The sequence below is a fragment of the Dendrobates tinctorius genome, unplaced genomic scaffold (genome assembly GCF_039654945.1).
Source record: "Dendrobates tinctorius isolate UK_male_01 unplaced genomic scaffold, ASM3965494v1 ptg000160l, whole genome shotgun sequence".
Lineage (NCBI taxonomy): Eukaryota > Metazoa > Chordata > Amphibia > Anura > Dendrobatidae > Dendrobates > Dendrobates tinctorius.
Window position 1 is genome coordinate 10,140,782 of NW_027361827.1, and position 18,863 is coordinate 10,159,644.

Below are 18,863 nucleotides of genomic sequence, written 5' to 3' on the forward strand. Positions count from 1 at the left end.
GGACTGGTTTGTTCTCTCTGTCTGCCCATTGGTCTGAGGGTGAAAAGCAGAGGAGAAGGACAACTGAATTCCCAGCTTGGAACAGGAAGTCCTCCAAAATCTAGACACAAACTGAACTCCTCTGTCAGATACAATGTTCTCAGGAATCCCGTGTAAGCGAACCACCTGTTGCAAAAACAGGGGCACCAACTCAGAGGAAGATGGCAACTTAGGGAGTGGTACAAGATGAACCATATTAGAGAACCTATCACAAATCACCCAAATAACAGTCATTCTTTGAGAGACCGGCATATCAGAGATGAAATCCATTGAAATATGGGTCCATGGCCTCCTGGGGACCGGCAAAGGCATCAACAACCCACTAGAGCGAGAACAAGATTTAGACCGGGAGCAAGTCCCACAGGACTGCACAAAATTCCTGACATCACAAGACAAGGTGGGCCACCAAAAAGAGCGACTCACCAGATCTCTAGTACCAAAAATACCTGGATGACCAGCCAATGCAGAGCAATGAACTTCAGACATCACTCTCTTCTTCCACTGGTCAGGAACATACAACTTTCCACTGGGACAACACTCAGGTTTGTCCTCCTGGAACTCTTGCAGAGCAAGTCTCAAATCGGGCGAGATGGCAGAAAGAACTACCCCTTCGCCTAAGATGGTAGCAGGCTTGGTCACCACAGGAGAATCAGCAAAGAAACTCCTAGAGAGGGCGTCAGCCTTGACATTCTTAGTTCCAGGAAGAAAAGAGACCACAAAATCAAAACGTGTAAAAAACAAGGCCCACCTAGCCTGTCTAGGGTTCAAGCGCTTAGCCGACTCTAGGTAAATCAAATTCTTGTGGTCAGTGAGGACTACAACTTGATGTTTAGCTCCCTCCCACCAATGTCTCCACTCCTCAAATGCCCATTTCATGGCCAACAGTTCCCGATTCCCCACATCATAGTTACGTTCAGATGGAGAGAACTTTCGGGAAAAGAAAGCACAGGGATTCACATTAGATGTTACAGGATCCTTTTAGGACAAAACAGCTCCTGCACCAATCTCAGAAGCATCCACCTCTACCTGGAACGGGAGTGAGACATCAGGTTGCCGCAAAAGCGGGGCGGAGGTAAATCTTCGCTTCAGCTCCTGAAAGGAAGCAACAGCCTCAGGAGACCAATTCAACACATCAGCACCCTTCTTAGTCAGATCAGTCAATGGCTTGGCAATACTAGAAAATTTTGCTATAAATTTCCGATAAAAATTAGCAAAACCCAAAAACTTCTGGAGGGCCTTCAAAGAAGTGGGCTGAACCCAATCATAAATGGCCTGTACCTTGGCCGGGTCCATTTCAATAGTTGATGGAGACAAAATAAATCCCAAAAATGAAATCCTCTGCACTCCAAAAAGGCATTTCGATCCTTTGACATACAGGGAATTCTCCCTCAAGATCCGGAACACAGTCCGAATATGTTCCACATGAGAATCCCAATCCTTGGAGAAGATCAAAATATCATCCAGATAGATAATCAAAAATTTATCGACAAAGTCTCGGAAAATATCGTTCATGAAGCACTGGAAGACAGAAGGGGCATTAGTGAGCCCAAAAGGCATCACCAGGTACTCAAAATATCCCTCCGGAGTATTAAACGCCGTCTTCCATTCATCCCCCTGCTTAATGCGAATAAGATTATACGCCCCCCTGAGGTCAAGCTTGGTAAACCAGCAAGCACCTCTAACTCTACAGAATAGATCCGAAATCAGGGGTAACGGATACTGATATTTAATAGTAATTTTATTGAGAGCACGATAATCAATACAAGGCCTTAAAGAACCATCCTTTTTGGCCACAAAAAAAAAACCGGCACCTAAGGGTGAAGAGGATGGTCTAATATGACCCTTCTCCAACGCCTCCTTAATATAGGACCGCATAGCCTCGTGCTCAGGTACAGATAAATTGAAGAGCCGACCCTTGGGAAATTTACACCCCGGGCTTAGTTCAATTGCACAGTCATAACTCCTATGAGGAGGCAAGGACGCAGACTCATTCTCACTAAATACATCATAAAAGTCCGCCAAATAGTCATGAACATCATGCGACTGAGGAGAGGTGGAAAAAACCGGAGCCTCACTAAAGGCACACCGACAACCCCAACTCACCACAGACACAGATTTCCAATCCAAAACTGGATTATGAATTTGCAACCAGGGAAACCCCAGAACAACGGTATCATGCAGACCATGTAATACCAAAAATCTGCAATTTTCTTGATGGTCTGGGGCGACCCGCATGACCAGCTGGGTCCAAAACTGAGGTTTATTTTTAGCCAAAGGAGTAGCATCAATCCCCCTCAAAGGGATAGGCGTCTGCAGAGGTGTCATAGGAAATCCACAACGTTTAGCAAAATCCAAGTCCATTAGGTTTAGCGCTGCTCCCGAATCCACAAAAGCCCTGGTGGAAAATGTGGACAGGGAGCAGATCAGAGTAATTGCCAGAAGAAACTTAGGTTGAACACCACCAACAGAAAACGTGTGTGCAAAGCATTTCTCTCGTTTAGGACAAGCAGAAATAATATGCGAGGCATCTCCACAGAAAAAACACAGCTTATTACGCCTTCTGAACTCCTGACGTTGCACCTTAGACAAAACTCTATCACATTGCATAGGTTCAGACGTCTGTTCAACCGGTGGCAACACCTTTTGTGCAATCCTGCGTTCACGTAAACGCCGATCAACCTGAATGGCTAATGACATAGAATCGTCCAGAGCAGAGGGAACAGGAAATCCCACCATAGTATCTTTTACGGCTTCTGACAAACCCTTCCGAAAGAGAGCAGCCAAGGCATTATCATTCCAGGTAGTAAGGACCGCCCACTTTCGGAACTTTTGACAGTACAACTCTGCAGAATCTTGACCCTGTTTCAATGCCAACAGGGTCTTTTCAGCCTGATCAATAGCATTAGGTTCGTCATACAACAACCCCAAAGCTTGAAAGAATGCGTTCACATTAGTCAGAATAGGATCATCTGGTTTCAAAGAAAACGCCCAATCCTGGGGATCGCCACGCAGCAAAGAGATGACAATTTTAACCTGCTGCGCGGAGCTCCCTGACAAGTTAGGCTTCAAGGCAAAAAATAATTTCCAATTATTTTTGAAACTCAAAAATTTAGATCGATCCCCAAAAAATACATCAGGTGTAGGGATCTTTGGTTCAACAGCATGCGAACGAGCAAGGTAGGCGGAAATTCCCCGCACTTCCGCAGCGAGCTGCTCCACACGATCAGACAATTGCTTTATCTCCATTGAGAGAAAAAAAAATTCCCCCTACGGCCTCAGAGATATAGAGGAAAGAATATACACACACTTTTTTTTTTAAACACAATTCTTTCCTGCTATTGAGTGCCCTAGGATCTGCGGTATGGCGGGTGATTCTGTTATGATTGAGTCACCGTAGGAGGCAAAAACAGAAATGCCAGCCAAGTCCAGAAAACCAGAGAAGTTGGCAGCTATCAGATTGCAGACCCCTGAACCTATCAACACAACTAGCAGTAGCCGTGGGGGGTTCCTACGATGCCCTAGACCCCTCGATCACAGCCGGAGAATTAAATAGGCCTAAAGAAAGAAAGGGGAAATCTAAACTGCCCCAGAGCAGACCCCAAAGCAATAGGCAGCCCCCAACATATAATGACGGTGAAGCAAGATGAAAATACTAACACAGACAGAAAGATAGACTGAGCAAAGACGGGGCCCAAACTAACTAGATAGAAAAGGACAGGAAGGCTGCTGTCTGCAATCCGTGAAAAACCCTATGAAAATAAGAGCCAACAGACTGACAGTAAAAAGGCCCTGAAGACGCTAGGCTTCAAAAAAGCTATGTCAGTACTCAGGAATATTCTGAAGACAGAGCTACAGGCAAAAGGAGATTCAGCTCACCCCAGCAGGGAATGGCAGAATACAAAAAAAAAAAAAGGAAAACAAAACAAAAATGCAAACAGGCAAAACAGAAAACTTAGCTTTAGAGGAGCAGGAATCAGACTGGTGTCCTAGAAGTCCACAGAGAAATCACCCGCAGGGCAGAAGGGCGTCGGCAGCCTTATATCCAGTCCGTGACTCCACTCAGCCAGTCATCCTCATTAGGCTCAGGTGCCTGATAATCAGGCTCATTACCTTCCTTTACCAGAATAGGGAGTTCACCAGACCTCAGTGACGAAGGGGAAAATGAACTCACAACACGTGTGTGTACGAGGTGTACGGAGTGGAGCCGCGTGTGTACGAGGTGTACGGAGCAGAGTCGTGTGTGTATGAGGTGTACGGAACGGAGCCCTGTGTGAACAAAGTGTATGGAGCTGAGCTGTGTGTTTATGAAGCTGAGCCGAGCCGTGTGTTTATGGAGCTGAGCCGAGCCATGTGTGTACGGGGTGTACTGAGTGGAGCCGCGTGTGTATGGAGCGGAGCCATGTGTGTACGGGGTGTACGGAGTGAAGCCGCGTGTATGCGGGGCATACGAAACGGAACCCTGTGTGTACGAAGTGTATGGAGCTGAGCCGTGTGTGTACAGAGTAGAGCAGAGCCGTGTGTGTGTACAGGGTGTACCGAGTGGAGCCGCATGTGTATGGAGCGGAGCTGTTATGAATGGGTCATCAAGGAGGAGAGCAGGCCCAGGCTAAGCCACAGAAAACCAGAGAGGTTGGTAACTAAGTGGATTGCAGACCCCTGACCCTATCCACACAACTAGCAGTAGCCGTGGAGCGTACCTACGATGATCCTAGACGCCTCGGCACAGTCGGAGAGCTAATTAAGTCTAAAGCAAGAAAGGGGAAATCTAAACTGCCACAGAGCATACCCCAAAGGAATAGATAGCCCCCAAACATATATTGTCGGTGAGACAAGATGAAAACACAAACGCAGGTAGGAAAATAGACTGAGCAAATGATGGGGCCCACACTGACTAGACAGGACAGCAAAGGAAAGACACTGTCTGCAATCACGCAAAAAACCCTGCAAAAAGTCCTACACGTCTGATGCGCAAAAACACTGAAGTCGCATGACTTCGCCCCCTACTATACCAGCACTCTGATATATTCTGAAAGCAGAGCAAAAAGAGACAAATCTAACAGGGGACAAAACAAACTGGCACAAGCAGTAACATATGGGAGGTGATTCAGCACAGCCCCAGCTGGAGCTGGCTGACCAGCAGAAAACAGAGATAGACAAAACCAGATCAAATGCAAACAGAACAGCACATGAACCACTTAGCTGAACAAGCAGGGAAAGAGCTGGAGACATCAGACCTTAGGAGGCACAGGAAGAAAATCACCAGCAGGGATAGAGGGAGTCAGCTGTCTTAAATCCCAATCTGAAACTCCAGATCTCCAATCATCATCCTCATTATCAGGTGGCAAGCCTCTGTCAATCAGATCAGCTCCATTACCTCCAGTAACCACCAGAAGGAGCCCAGAAAGAGAACTCGCAACCCCTCTGTCAATCAGACCAGCTCCACTACCTTCAGTAATAACCAGAGAGAGGCCAGAAAGCGAATTCACAACAGTACCCCCCCCTTGAGGAGTGGTCACCGAACCCTCATCTACGCCACCAGGCCGATCAGGATGGGCCCGGTGAAAAGCACAAACCAATCTTTCGGCATGAATGTCAGAAGACCCAAGAATTATCCTCCTGGCCATAACCCTTCCATTTGACCAAGTACTGGAGTCTCCATCTAGCCAAACGAGAATCTAATATTTTCTCTACCTCATACTCCAAATTGCGTTTAACCAATACATGGTCAGGAGGCGCCGCCATAGGAACTACTGGCTCCACAAACCTCTTCGACAAAGATTTATGAAACACGTCATGGATCTTAAACGTAACTGGAAGAGCCAAACAGAAAGAAATGGGATTAAGGATTTCCAAACTCTTATAAGGTCCTATGAATCTTGGCTTGAATTTTGGAGACGCAATCTTCATAGGAATATTCCTTGAAGACAACCAAACCATATCACACACTTTAAACCGGGGACCAATGGTCCTAAGCCGGTTGGAGAACCGTTAAGCTTTTTCCTGAGAGTGGGACAACTTATCCCACACTTAGTCCCAAATCTGCTGCATTCTCTCTACCAAAGAGTCCACACTTGGGCAGGCCGAAGATTCCACCTGCCCTGAAGAAAATCGAGGATGAAACGAAAAGTTACAGAAAAAGGGCGACATCAAGGTGGCAGAACTAGCTCTATTGTTTAGCGTGAATTCGGCCAAGGGCAAATATGAGACCCAGTCATCCTGATCAGCAGATGTGAAACATCTCAAATAGGACTCCAAAGTCTGGTTTGTTCTCTTAGCCCATTGGTGTGAGGATGAAATTCAGAGGAGAAAGATAACTGAATTCCCAGTTTGGAACAAAAAGCTCTCTTAAATCTGGAAACAAACTGGACTCCTCTGTTCGACACAATATTCTCAGGAATCCCGTGAAACCGAACCACCTGTTGTAAAAACAAGGACACCAACTCAGAAGAAGATGGCAACTTTGAGAGTGGTACAAGATGGACCATCTTAGAAAATGTATCACAAATCACCCAGATAACAGTCATTCTATGAGAGACATAAAGATCGGAAATAAAATCCATTGCAATATGGGTCCATGGCCTCCTGGGCACCGGCAGGGGCATCAACAACCCACTAGAACGAGAACAGGGCTTGGACCGAGAACAAGTCCCACAGGACTGCACAAAATTCCTGACATCACGAGATAAGGCAGGCCACCAAAAAGACCGACTCACCAAATCTCTGGTACCAAAAATACCTGGATGACCAGCCAACGCGGAGCAATGAATTTCAGACATTACTCTTTTCCTCCACTTGTCAGGGACATACAATTTTCCCATAGGGCAACGTTCAGGTTTGTCCTCCTGAAATTCCTCCAGGGCACGTCACAAATCGGGTGCGATGGCGGAAAGAACTACACCCTCATTTAGAATGGTAGTAGGCTTGGTCACATCAAAAGAATCCACAAAGAAACTCCTAGAAAGGGCGTCCGCCTTAACATTCTTAGTGCCCGGAAGAAAAGAGACCACAAAATTAAAACGCGTGAAAAACAAGGCCCACCTAGCCTGTCTAGGATTCATGCATTTGGCTGATTCAAGATAAATCAAATTCTTGTGGTTGGTGAGGACCACAACTTGATGTCTAGCTCCCTCCAACCAATGTCTCCACTCTTCAAATGCCCATTTCATGGCCAACAATTCCCGATTCCCCACGTCATAGTTACGTTCAGATGGGGAGAATTTTCGAGAAAAGAAGGCACAGGGATTCATCTTAGAAGTAACCGGATCTTTTTGGGACAAAACGGCTCCTGCACCAATCTCAGAAGCATCAACCTCTACCTGAAATGGGAGTGAGGCATCAGGTTGCCGTAGAACCGGAGCAGAAGTGAATCTCCGCTTAAGCTCCTGAAATGCCGAAACTGCCTCTGGAGACCAATTCACCACATCAGCGCCCTTTTTGGTCAAATCAGTCAGTGGTTTAACAATACCATAAAAATTACTTATAAATTTACGGTAGAAATTAGCAAAACCTAAAAACTTCGGGAGAGCCTTCAAAGAAGTGGGCTGAACCCAATCATAAATAGCCTGAATCTTGGCCGGGTCCATTTCAATAGCTGACGGGGACAAAATGAATCCCAAAAATGAAATCCTCTGTACACCAAAGAGGCACTTCGATCCCTTAACATGCAGAGTATTTTCCCTCAAAATCCGGAACACAGTCCGGACATCTTCTACATGAGAATCGCAATCACTGGAAAAGATCAAAATATCATCCAGATAAATGATCAAAAACTTATCCACAAAGTCCCAGAAAATATCGTTCATAAAAGACTGGAAGACAGAAGGGGCATTAGTGGGCCCAACAGGCATCACCAGGTACTCAAAATGTCCCTCTGGAGTATTAAACGCCGTCTTATATTCATCCCCGTGCTTGATGCGAATAACATTATACGCCCCCCTGAGGTCAAGCTTGGTAAACCAAGAGGCACTTTTAATTCTGGAAAATAAATCAGAAATCAGGGGTAACGGGTACTGATATTTAACAGTGATTTTGTTAAGGGAACAATAGTCAATACATGGCCTTAATGAACCATCTTTCTTGGCCACAAAAAAAACAGCACCAAAAGGTGAAGAGGATGGTCTAATATGACCCTTCTCCAATGACTCCTTGATATAAGATTGCATAGTATCATATTCGGGTACTGATAAGTTGAAAAGCTGACCCTTGGGAAATTTACACCCGGGCATTAACTCAATTGCACAGTCATAACTCCTATGAGGAGGCAAAGACGAAGACTTACTCTCACTAAATACATCAGAAAAATCAGCCAAATTGTCAGGAATATCATGAGACTGGGGAGAGGTAGAGAAAACAGGAGTGTCACTAAGAATACATTGACAACCCCAACTCACCACAGACACAGATTTCCAATCCAAAACAGGATTATGAGTTTGCAACCAGGTAAAACCCAGAACAATGGTATCATGCAAATTGTGCAACACTAAAAATTTACAATTTTCTTGGTGGACCGGGGCGACCCACATTATCACCTGGGTCCCAAACTGGGGTTTCTTCTCTGCCAAAGGAGTAGCATCAATACCCCTCAAAGTGATAGGAGTCCGCAGGGGTATCATGGGAAAACCGCAACGTTTAGCAAAGTCCAAATCCATCAGATTCAAAGATGCTCCTGAATCTACAAAAGCCTTAGCGGAAAATGTAGACAAGGAGCAGATCAGGGTAGTTGCCAAAAGGAAATTAGGCTGTACACTGCCCACCGCAAATGTGTGAGCAAAACGCTTTTCTCGTTTAGGGCAGACAGAAATAGTATGAGAGGCGTCCCACAGAAAAAACACAGCTTATTATGCCTTCTAAACTCCTGACGTTGTGCCTTAGACAAAACCTTATCACATTGCATGGGTTCAGACGTTCGTTCGAAAGGCGGCAACACCTTTCGTATAGTTTTACGTTCACATAAACGCCGATCAATTTGAATGGCCAATGACATAGGGTCGTCTAGACCAGAGGGAACAGGAAATCCCACCATAACATCTTTTACGGTTTCTGCCAAACCCTTCCGAAGAGAGCTGCTAGGGCATCGTCATTCCATTTAGTAAGGACCGCCCACTTTCAGAATTTTTGACAATATAACTCTGCTGAATCCTGACCCTGGTTCAATGCCAATAATATTTTCTCAGCTTGATCAATAGCATTAGGTTCATCATACAACAACCCCAAGGCTTGAAAAAATGCGTCCACATTAGTCAGAATAGGATCTCCGGGTGTCAAAGAAAAGGCCCAATCCTGGGGATCGCCGCGCAGCAGGGAAATGACAATTTTAACCTGCTGCACAGAGCTCCCCGATGAGTTAGGTTTCAAAGCAAAAAATAGTTTACAATTATTCTTAAAATTCAAAAATTTAGACCGATCCCCAGAAAACACATCAGGAGTAGGGATTTTTGGTTCAACAGCAGATGATTGAGCGAGATAGGCAGAAATTCCCCGCACTTCAGCAGCAAGCTGCTCAACATGATCAGACAATTGCTTAGTCTCCATTTAGAGAAAAAAAAATCTCCTCCTGCAGCCCCAGAAAAAAAAGAGGAAAAAATATATAGAAAAAACATTCTGACACTTTTAAAAAAAAATTCTTTCCTTCTTTAGAATACCCTAGAGTCTACAGTTAGGCTGCTGATTCTGTTATGAATGGGTCACCGCAGAGGAGAGCAGGCCCAGGCTTAGCCACAGAAAACCAGAGAGGTTGGTAACTAAGCGGATTGCAGACCCCTGATCCTATCCACACAACTAGCAGTAGCCGTGGAGCAACCTACGATGATCCTAGACGCTAACTAAGCCTAAAGCAAGAAAGGGGAAATCTAAACTGCCCCAGAGCATGCCCCAAAGGAATAGATAGCCCCCAAACATATTGTCGGTGAGACAAGATGAAAACACAAATGCAGGCAGGAAAATAGACTGAGCAAATGATGGGGCCCACACTGAATAGACAGGACAGGAAAGACACTGTCTGCAATCACGGAAAAAACCCTGCAAAAAGTCCAACACGTCTGATGCACAAAAACACTGAAGTCGCACGACTTCGCCCCCTACTATACCAGCACTCTGGTATAGTCTGAAAGCAGAGCAAAAAGAGACCAATCTAACAGGGGACAAAGCAAACTGGCACAAGCAGTACCATATGGGCGGTGATTCAGCACAACCCCAGCCGGAGCTGGCTGACCAGCAGAAAACAGAGATAGACAAAACCAGATCAAATGCAAACAGAATAGCAAATGAACCACTTAGCTGAACATGCAGGGAAAGAGCTGGAGACATGAGACCTCAGGAGGCTCATGAGGAAAATCACCAGCAGGGATAGAGGGAGTCAGCTGTCTTAAATCCCAATCTGAAACCCCGGATCTCCAATCGTCATCCTCATTAACAGGTAGCAAACCTCTGTCAATCAGATCAGCTCCATTACCTCCAGTAACCACCAGAGGGACCCCAGAAAGAGAACTCGCAACCTCTCTGTCAATCAGACCAGCTCCACTACATTCAGTAATAACCAGAGGGAGGCCAGAAAGTGAATTCACAAAACGGAGCCATGTGTGAAAGGGGTTGTATGGAACGGAGCCGCATGTGTGCGGGGCGTAAGGAACAGAACCCTGTGTGTATGAAGTATATGGAGCTGAGCCATTCGTGTACGGAGCGGAGTAGAGCCGTGTGTATACGGGGTGTACAGAGTGGAGCCACGTGTGTATGAGGTGTACGGAGTGGAACTCCATGTGTACGAGGTGTATGGAGCAAAGCCGCATGTATGCATGGTTTACGGAGTGGAGCCATGTGTGTACAAGGTGTACAGAGCGTGGCTGCATGTGTACAAGGTGCACGGAGCAGAGCCGCATGTGTACGAGGTTTACGTAGTGGAGCCATGTGTGCACGAGGTGTACAGAGTGGAGCCGTGTGTGTATGAGGTGTGCAGAGCCATGCATGTACATGCTGTATGGTGGAGAGCATTTATACCTCCCAACCGTCCCAGATCCAGCAGTACAGTCGCGATTTTGAGTCTGCCCCACTGCCCTGGCCGGGAGGTTACTTTTCCCGTGGACACAGGAGTACACGGCGGAGCCCCGAGGAGCACGTTAAAATTTGCATGTGACGTTTCACTGGAAATGACGTGCTGGAAGTTGACCGGAAATGAGGTAATTTCTGGAGGAGATTGTGACGGAACCATGGAGGCACTTCAGGAATGCTTCAGATCCATCATCGTGTCTTCCGACAGCGTTATCGCCTTGGACTCGGGAATGTTGGCCATGTGAGCGGATCATGATATGTCCTGCATCAGGAGGCTCAGGTGGGCACTAAAATGTGAGCCGGGCTGCTATAGTATCTTTATAGAATCTTTATTAATTTCTCTCTCTGTTTCTTTTGCTCTCTTCTTTCTTTCCCCTCTTCCTTTCTCTCTCTCTGTTCTTTCTTTCGCTCTGTTCTTTCTTTCCCTCTTTCTTTCTCTAATCTTTCTTTCTCTCTCTGTTCTTCCTTTCTCTCTCTGTTCTTTCTTTCTCTCTCTGTTCTTTCTTTCTCTCTGTGTTCTTTCTTTCCCCTCTTTCTTTCTCTTTCTCTCTGTTCTTTCTTTTGCTTTGTTCTTTCTTTCTCTTTCTTTCTCTCTCTAATCTTTCTTTCTCTCTCATCTTTCTTTCTTTCTCTCTCTGTTATTCCTTTCTTTCTCTCTGTTCTTTCTTTCTCTCTATGTTCTCTTTCTTTCCCTTCTTTCTTTCTCTTTCTTTCTCTCTCTGTTCTTTCTTTCTTTCCCCTCTCTCTTTCTCTCTCTGTTCTCTTTCTTTCTCTTTCTCTCTGGTCTTTCTCCCCCTCTTTCCTTCTCCCTCTCTGTTCTTTCTTTCTTTCCCCTATTTCTTTTTTTCCTCTCTTTTCTTTTTTTCTTTCCCCTCTTTCTTTCTCTCTGTTCTTTCTCTCTCCCTGTTTCTTTCTTTCTTTCTTTCTTTCTTTCTCTGTTCTCTCTTTCCCCTCTTTCTTTCTCTTTCTCTCTGTTCTATTTTTCTCTCTCTCTGTTCTTCCTTTCTTTTTCTCTGTTCTTTCTTTCTCTCTCTGTTCTTGTTCTTTCCCCTCTTTCTTTCTTTCTCTCTGTTATTTCTTTCTCTCTCTCTCTCTCTGTTCTTTTTTCTGTCCCCTCTTTCTTTCTTTCTCTCTCTCTTTCTTTCTCTCTTTCTTTCCCCTCTTTCTTTCTATTTCTCTGTTCTCTCTTTCTTTCCCCTCTTTCTTTCTTTCTTTCTTTCTTTCCCCTCTTTCTTTCTTTCTTTCTTTCTTTCTCTCTCTGTTCTTTTTTCCTTCTTTCTCTCTCTGTTTTCTTTTTTCTCTCTCTCTCTGTTCTTTCTTTTCCTCAGTACCAGTCAGTGTGCCAACAGTACCAGACACTGTACCCATAATGCTAGCCACTGTGCCCTCGGTACCAGTCAGTGTGATCAGCAGTGCTAAATGGGTGTGGTTGGGGCATGGACATAGGTGTGAATAGTTGTGAAATGGGTGTGGTCGGGGGTGGCATGCCGCAGCCTTTGTCCCTCTTTCCCTTCTTTAAAAGTTGGGAGGTATGCACTTATTTGTCTCAGCTTTGGTCTCGGACTCATTTTATCCCACACAATCTGAATCCATAGCACCCACATTATTGTTACAGGATTCTCAGGCCGCTAAGGAATCTGCTGGGATAATGACGGTTGAGGAAAAGTTGGATCAGTTATTTTCCATGATTAAGTCTTTACAAGGGGATGTGGAGGCTTTACAAAACAAGGTTGCAAACTTGGAGGCCCATTTCGGGCAGGTGATTCAGAACTTAGGTAAGGAAATAACAGTACGGGCGCCTGCACCTTCGGGGCAGGTACCGCCAGCTAGCCCTCCCAAGTTACCGCCCTTTAAATGTAATCTAGACTGCTACAAATTTCATGGGTTTATTAATCAATGCATTTTGTATTTTGATGTACATGCTGCCTACTTCCATACAGATCGATCCAAAGTTTTATGTATAATCATGTTACTTACCTCACGAGCACTTGCTTGGACAAATCCGCTAATCGAGACTCGTGACCCTCGACTGAATAACTCGATGATCCTAATCGCTGCACTACAGATGAGACTACATTGTTGTGATTACATCAGGTTAAGCATTCTGTTGTTGAATACGCTACTGAGTTTAGATGGCTGGCGTTGGATACGGTTTGGGACTGTTATGCTCAATCACCCATTTTTAAGAGGGGACTTTCTACTGTGATTAAGGACGAGTTACCTCATGTGGATGTTCCTCAAGAGTTAGAGGTGTTTATATAAAGCATTGCGTGCGTATTGACATCCGTATTGCAGAACGTAGACTGGAGAGATTTGCAGCCTCTAATCGTGTCACTAACTCTCCCCTTCCTCCTAAAGAACCTGAAGGCAGATCCTCTTGGGAAGTTGAAACAGTTCCCATGCAAGTGGATGCTTTACAGCAGCATGAGAGTAATGAGCGCAGGGAGCATAGTTTTCGTGAGAGCTTGTGTTTTTACTGTGGTCAGTCTGATCATTTCCTTATTAACTGTCCTAAGCAGCCGCGCGAGTTACTAGCTGCTGTGGGGGAGTATGAAGATCAGGATGCTGAATCCATTGTAAGGCTGGTTTCACACTAGCGTTTTATCGTGCAGCGCATCGTGCGCTATCGGGCACACGTGCAATGGTCCCCTATATTTAACATGACAGACGCAGGGTCTAGCGCTTGAACGTGTTCATCAGCATTTCGTGCGCTGCGCATTTTCCAGGTGTGCGCAAGACGCTACATGTTGCATTTTTTGTTCCGTCCAACCTCGCTAAAAAATCGCATGCGCACGTGTGCGCACGGAATGTGAAAAAAAATAACATTACAGTCTATGGGGTCGCATGCGTGCGCATGGACGTGCGCACGTCAGCGCTTTTTGCGCGCACGTGATTTTAGAATAAACAATGTCTAGACCCTTGTTTAAACCAAGCAACATTGTTTGGGTGGAGTGTACATAAAAGAAGGTGTCTTCAGTGCTAGACCACTACTCTACAGACAGCCTTGTAGAGACAAGACAGCCTTGAAGAGACAAAAAACCTTCCAACTTTGGATCCAAGCTGCAGCAGCCTAAATGTGAGTATTCTTAAACTTAATGTCTGCCTGTCCTTTCAAATTTATTATGTACTAATGTGTATTTTTTTTTAAATTGCAGCATGTCTTCTGGATCGGAATACTCTCCATCCCAGCAAGAACTGGCACAAGCAGAGCGTGAGGTATCTTGCTGCCTTTGGGTAAGTATAGCTGCCTCTACAAATGTGTAATAATTTTTTTTATTTACAGACATCATCATCATCGGACCCAGCAAGTGAGGCAGTTGAAGTTCAGACTTTCAGCTTTCATTTGAGGGTATTCACATTAAAATTGGATGAAGGGTTTAGGAGTGTCAGCTCCTTAACATATGCCACCCTGTTTTTAAAGGGACCAAAAGTAACTGGACAGATTAAATAATTGTAAATAAAATGTTTGTTTCTAGTACTTGGTTGAAAACCCTTTGTTGGCAATGACTGCCTGAAGTCTTGAACTCATGGACATCACCAGATGCTGTGTTTCCTCCTTTTTGATGCTCTGCCAGGCCTTCACTCCAGTGGTTTTCAGTTGCTGTTTGTTTGTTTGTCTGAAGTTTAGTCTTTAACAAGTGAAATGCATACTCAGTTGGGTTGAGATCAGGTGACTGACTTGGCCATTCAAGAATATTCCACTTCTTTGCTTTAATAAACTCCTGGGTTGCTTTGGCTTTATGTTTTGGGTCATTGTCCATCTGTAGTATGAAATGACGACCAATCAGTTTGGCTGCATTTGGCTGGATCTGAGCACACAGTTTGGCTCTGAATACCTCAGAATTCATTCGGCTGCTTCTGTCCTGTGTCACATCACCAATAAACACTAGTGACCCAGTGCCACTGGCAGCCATGCATTCCCAAGCCATCACACTGCCTCCGCAGTGTTTTACAGATGATGTGGTATGTGTCACGGTCACGTGTGTCTGGACGCAGATGTTTCCGCAAGGCGAACCCATAACACACGTGACCCTGGATACAGCGCCTCCAGTGGGGCGAAGTTAAATAATAAAATGTGCAGATGGATACACCGCCTCCACCTGGCGAATTTAGGTATTACACATTAATATAAATTCTGGAAACCCCGCCTCCAGTACGGCGAATTTAAACAATAAGAGGGAACCTGGGAAACATTAACAATGGTGGGCCCTGCGATAGGGAATAGGGAAGTGGAGACCTCCTGAGCTCCCCTGAGCCAGTGTCCCTGCACTCCTAACGTTCCCTATACAGGCTCCGCACCTGTCGCCGCACGCGAACCTTAAACCCTTGCTCGCCCTGACCCTAAACCCTCACTAGGGAATTGGGCGGTGCGGAGACTAATCCCACCACTGCACTAATAACCCACATGAGGGAAAGAGACAATACAGGGGGACACCACTTAGCTTTATGCTCTGTGCTTATGCTCCTGCAACAGAGCCCTCCACCTGCGTGCGTCTTCTCCTCCACCCGGATCCATCACCTTAACAGGATCCTTCACCATAGTGCAGCCTTGGAGCAGAGTCCACCACCAGTTGCTGCTGCTTAGTAACAGAGTCCCAGAGATGAGTTCAGCTTCTGCCACGAAGGCAAGCATGCTTGAGTCCAGCTCAGCAGCCAAGTCCCACATGGTGAGTGCCACTCTCCATAGTCGCCACTCCACCAGTCCATGCAGACACTTCCCGCCGACACCATCACTGCAACCCCACCACGCCATGCCAGCCCTTCGTCCAGACACCATAGCTGACCCACGTCCCCCCTGGCTAAGCTGCGCAGGACTCCTCATCAGCTCCATCCTTCCACCAGGCTCTCACCAACTCAGAATCAATGAATGAATGAATGAATATCACCAGCAGTGATTACACACCCTGAGACTCATTTATAGAGCCCCACACCTGAATTATAATTACAGAGAACTTTAAACTGAAAACCTAAGGTGCGATACCACTAACCACCACCGGGGACAGTCAAGTCACCTTGGCAACTTGCCAAAAGGAAAAAAAATCCACTCTGTGCTTTTAAAACTGTCAGATCACTTCAGATCACGACAGTACCCCCTCCTTAATGAGGGGCCTCTGGACCCTCAAGACCACTCCTCATTAGGGAAACACCTACAGCGGGGACGCCCAGATCCTGAGTTCACCTCACCACTACCTGACACTTCAGGTTTATGACAAACACACTGCTGGTATTGGCAATACAGTTCATTTTGGAGGCACCACTCATCTCCACAGCGCCGACCGGGGGAATGAGTTTATGTATGTGTATGATTGTTATGAGCTGATCAGGCTCCACAACACACTTCCACAAGATGTTTTTTGGTGGCACCCATACACGCTCGTTCACACACAGGTCCGGACCTAAACGTTCATAGCACATATTTGTTTGTCACAATTGGTGAACTCATTCTGAACTAGACAGCAGAGGCGTCCCCCTGCATCACCACACTCACACCCCCGCTATTCACCACGGGACACCACCCTCCAACCCTCTTTACCATGAGGTCTACACCTCCCAGGGTTGGTTAATGGCGAGGGTTGAGATTTGTCCCTACTCCCCCGCAGCACACCTGCCGCTCACACCTGGAGGAGAAGGGCACCGGATATGGAGGAACATCAACTCGCTGGTCACCTCCACACGACCAGGAGGGGGCGGCATTAAAGATTTGGCGTGAGCCCCGCGGACTCTACACCAGTCTGCTCATCACTGGAATGTACCCCTTCACCTCAGGGAATACCAAGCAGCTCCGTGGGGCACCATTCCTCCCACCTGCTTAGGTACGCCCACGTGCATGAGCAAGTCCCGCTCCCCAGCAGCGACTCTAGGGGCTTTTAGCCAGATCACAGCCGCCATTTTTTTTTTTCAGCAGAGGCCCAAGACCCAGATAACTGCTGCAGCAGCGGCTTAAACACACCATGCCACTCCCAGTCACCTCAGTGAAGCCCAGCAGCAACTGCTCATAGGTCACCACATGGCCAAAGGCCCCAGACCCTGACAATTACTCACAGGTCTCCACATGGCCAAAGGCCCACCAGAAAAAAAAAACCTGTAGGGCTGGTGATAATGTCACGGTCAACGTGTGTCTGGACGCAGATGTTTCCGCAAGGCGAACCCATAACACACGTGACCCTGGATACAGCGCCTCCAGTGGGGCGAATTTAAATAATAAAACGTGCAGATGGATACACCGCCTCCACCTGGCGAATTTAGGTATTACACGTTAATATAAATTCTGGAAACCCCGCCTCCAGTACGGCGAATTTAAACAATAAGGGGGAACCTGGGAAACATTAACAATGGTGGGCCCTGCGATAGGGAATAAGGAAGTGGAGACCTCCTGAGCTCCCCTGAGCCAGTGTCCCTGCACTCCTAACGTTCCCTATACAGGCTCCGCACCTGTCGCCGCACGCGAACCTTAAACCCTTGCTCGCCCTGACCCTAAACCCTCACTAGGGAATTGGGCGGTGCGGAGACTAATCCCACCACTGCACTAATAACCCACATGAGGGAAAGAGACAATACAGGGGGACACCACTTAGCTTTATGCTCTGTGCTTATGCTCCTGCAACAGAGCCCTCCACCTGCGTGCATCTTCTCCTCCACCCGGATCCATCACCATAACAGGATCCTTCACCATAGTGCAGCCTTGGAGCAGAGTCCACCACCAGTTGCTGCTGCTTAGTAACAGAGTCCCAGAGATGAGTTCAGCTTCTGCCACGAAGCCCCACACCTGAATTATAATTACAGAGAACTTTAAACTGAAAACCTAAAGTGCGATACCACTAACCACCACCGGGGACAGTCAAGTCACCTTGGCAACTTGCCAAAAGGAAAAAAAATCTACTCTGTGCTTTTAAAACTGTCAGATCACTTCAGATCATGACGGTATGCTTTGGATCATGAGCTGTATCATGCCTTCGCCATACTTTTCTCTTTCCATCATTCTGGTAGAGGTTGATCTTGGTTTCATCTGTCCAAAGAATGTTCTTCCTGAACTGTGCTGGCTTTTTTAGATGTTTTTTTAGCAAAGTCCAGTTTAACCTTTTTATTCTTGAAGCTTATGAGTGGCTTGCACCGTGTAGTGAACACTCTGTATTTACTTTCATGCAGTCTTCTCTTTATGGTAGATTTTGATATTGATACGCCTAGCTCCTGGAGAGTGTTGTTCACTTGGTTGGCTGTTGTGAAGGGGTTTCTCTTCACCATGGAGACTATTCTGCGATCATCTACCACGGTTGTCTTCCGTGAGCGCCCAGGTCTTTTTGCATTGATTAGTTCACCAGTGCTTTCTTTCTCAGGATGTACCAAACTGTAGATTTTGCCACTCCTAATGTCTTAGCAATTTGTCGGATGGGTTTTTTTCTGTTTTTGCAGCTTAAGGATGGCTTGTTTCACCTGCATGGAGAGCTCCTTTGACTGAATGTTTCCTTCACAGCAAAACCTTCCAAATGCAAGCACCACACCTCAAATCAACTCCAGGCCTTTTATCTGCTTAATTGAGAATGTCATAACGAAGGGATTGCCCACCCCTGTCCATGAAATAGCCTTTGAGTCAATTGTCCAATTACTTTTGGTCCCTTTAAAAACTGGGTGGCACATGTTAAGGAGCTGACACTCCTAAACCCTTCATCCAATTTTAATGTGGATACCCTCAAATGAAAGCTGAAAGTCTGAACTTCAACTGCATCTGAATTGTTTTGTTTAAAATTCATTGTGGTAATGTCTAGAACCAAAATTAGAAAAAT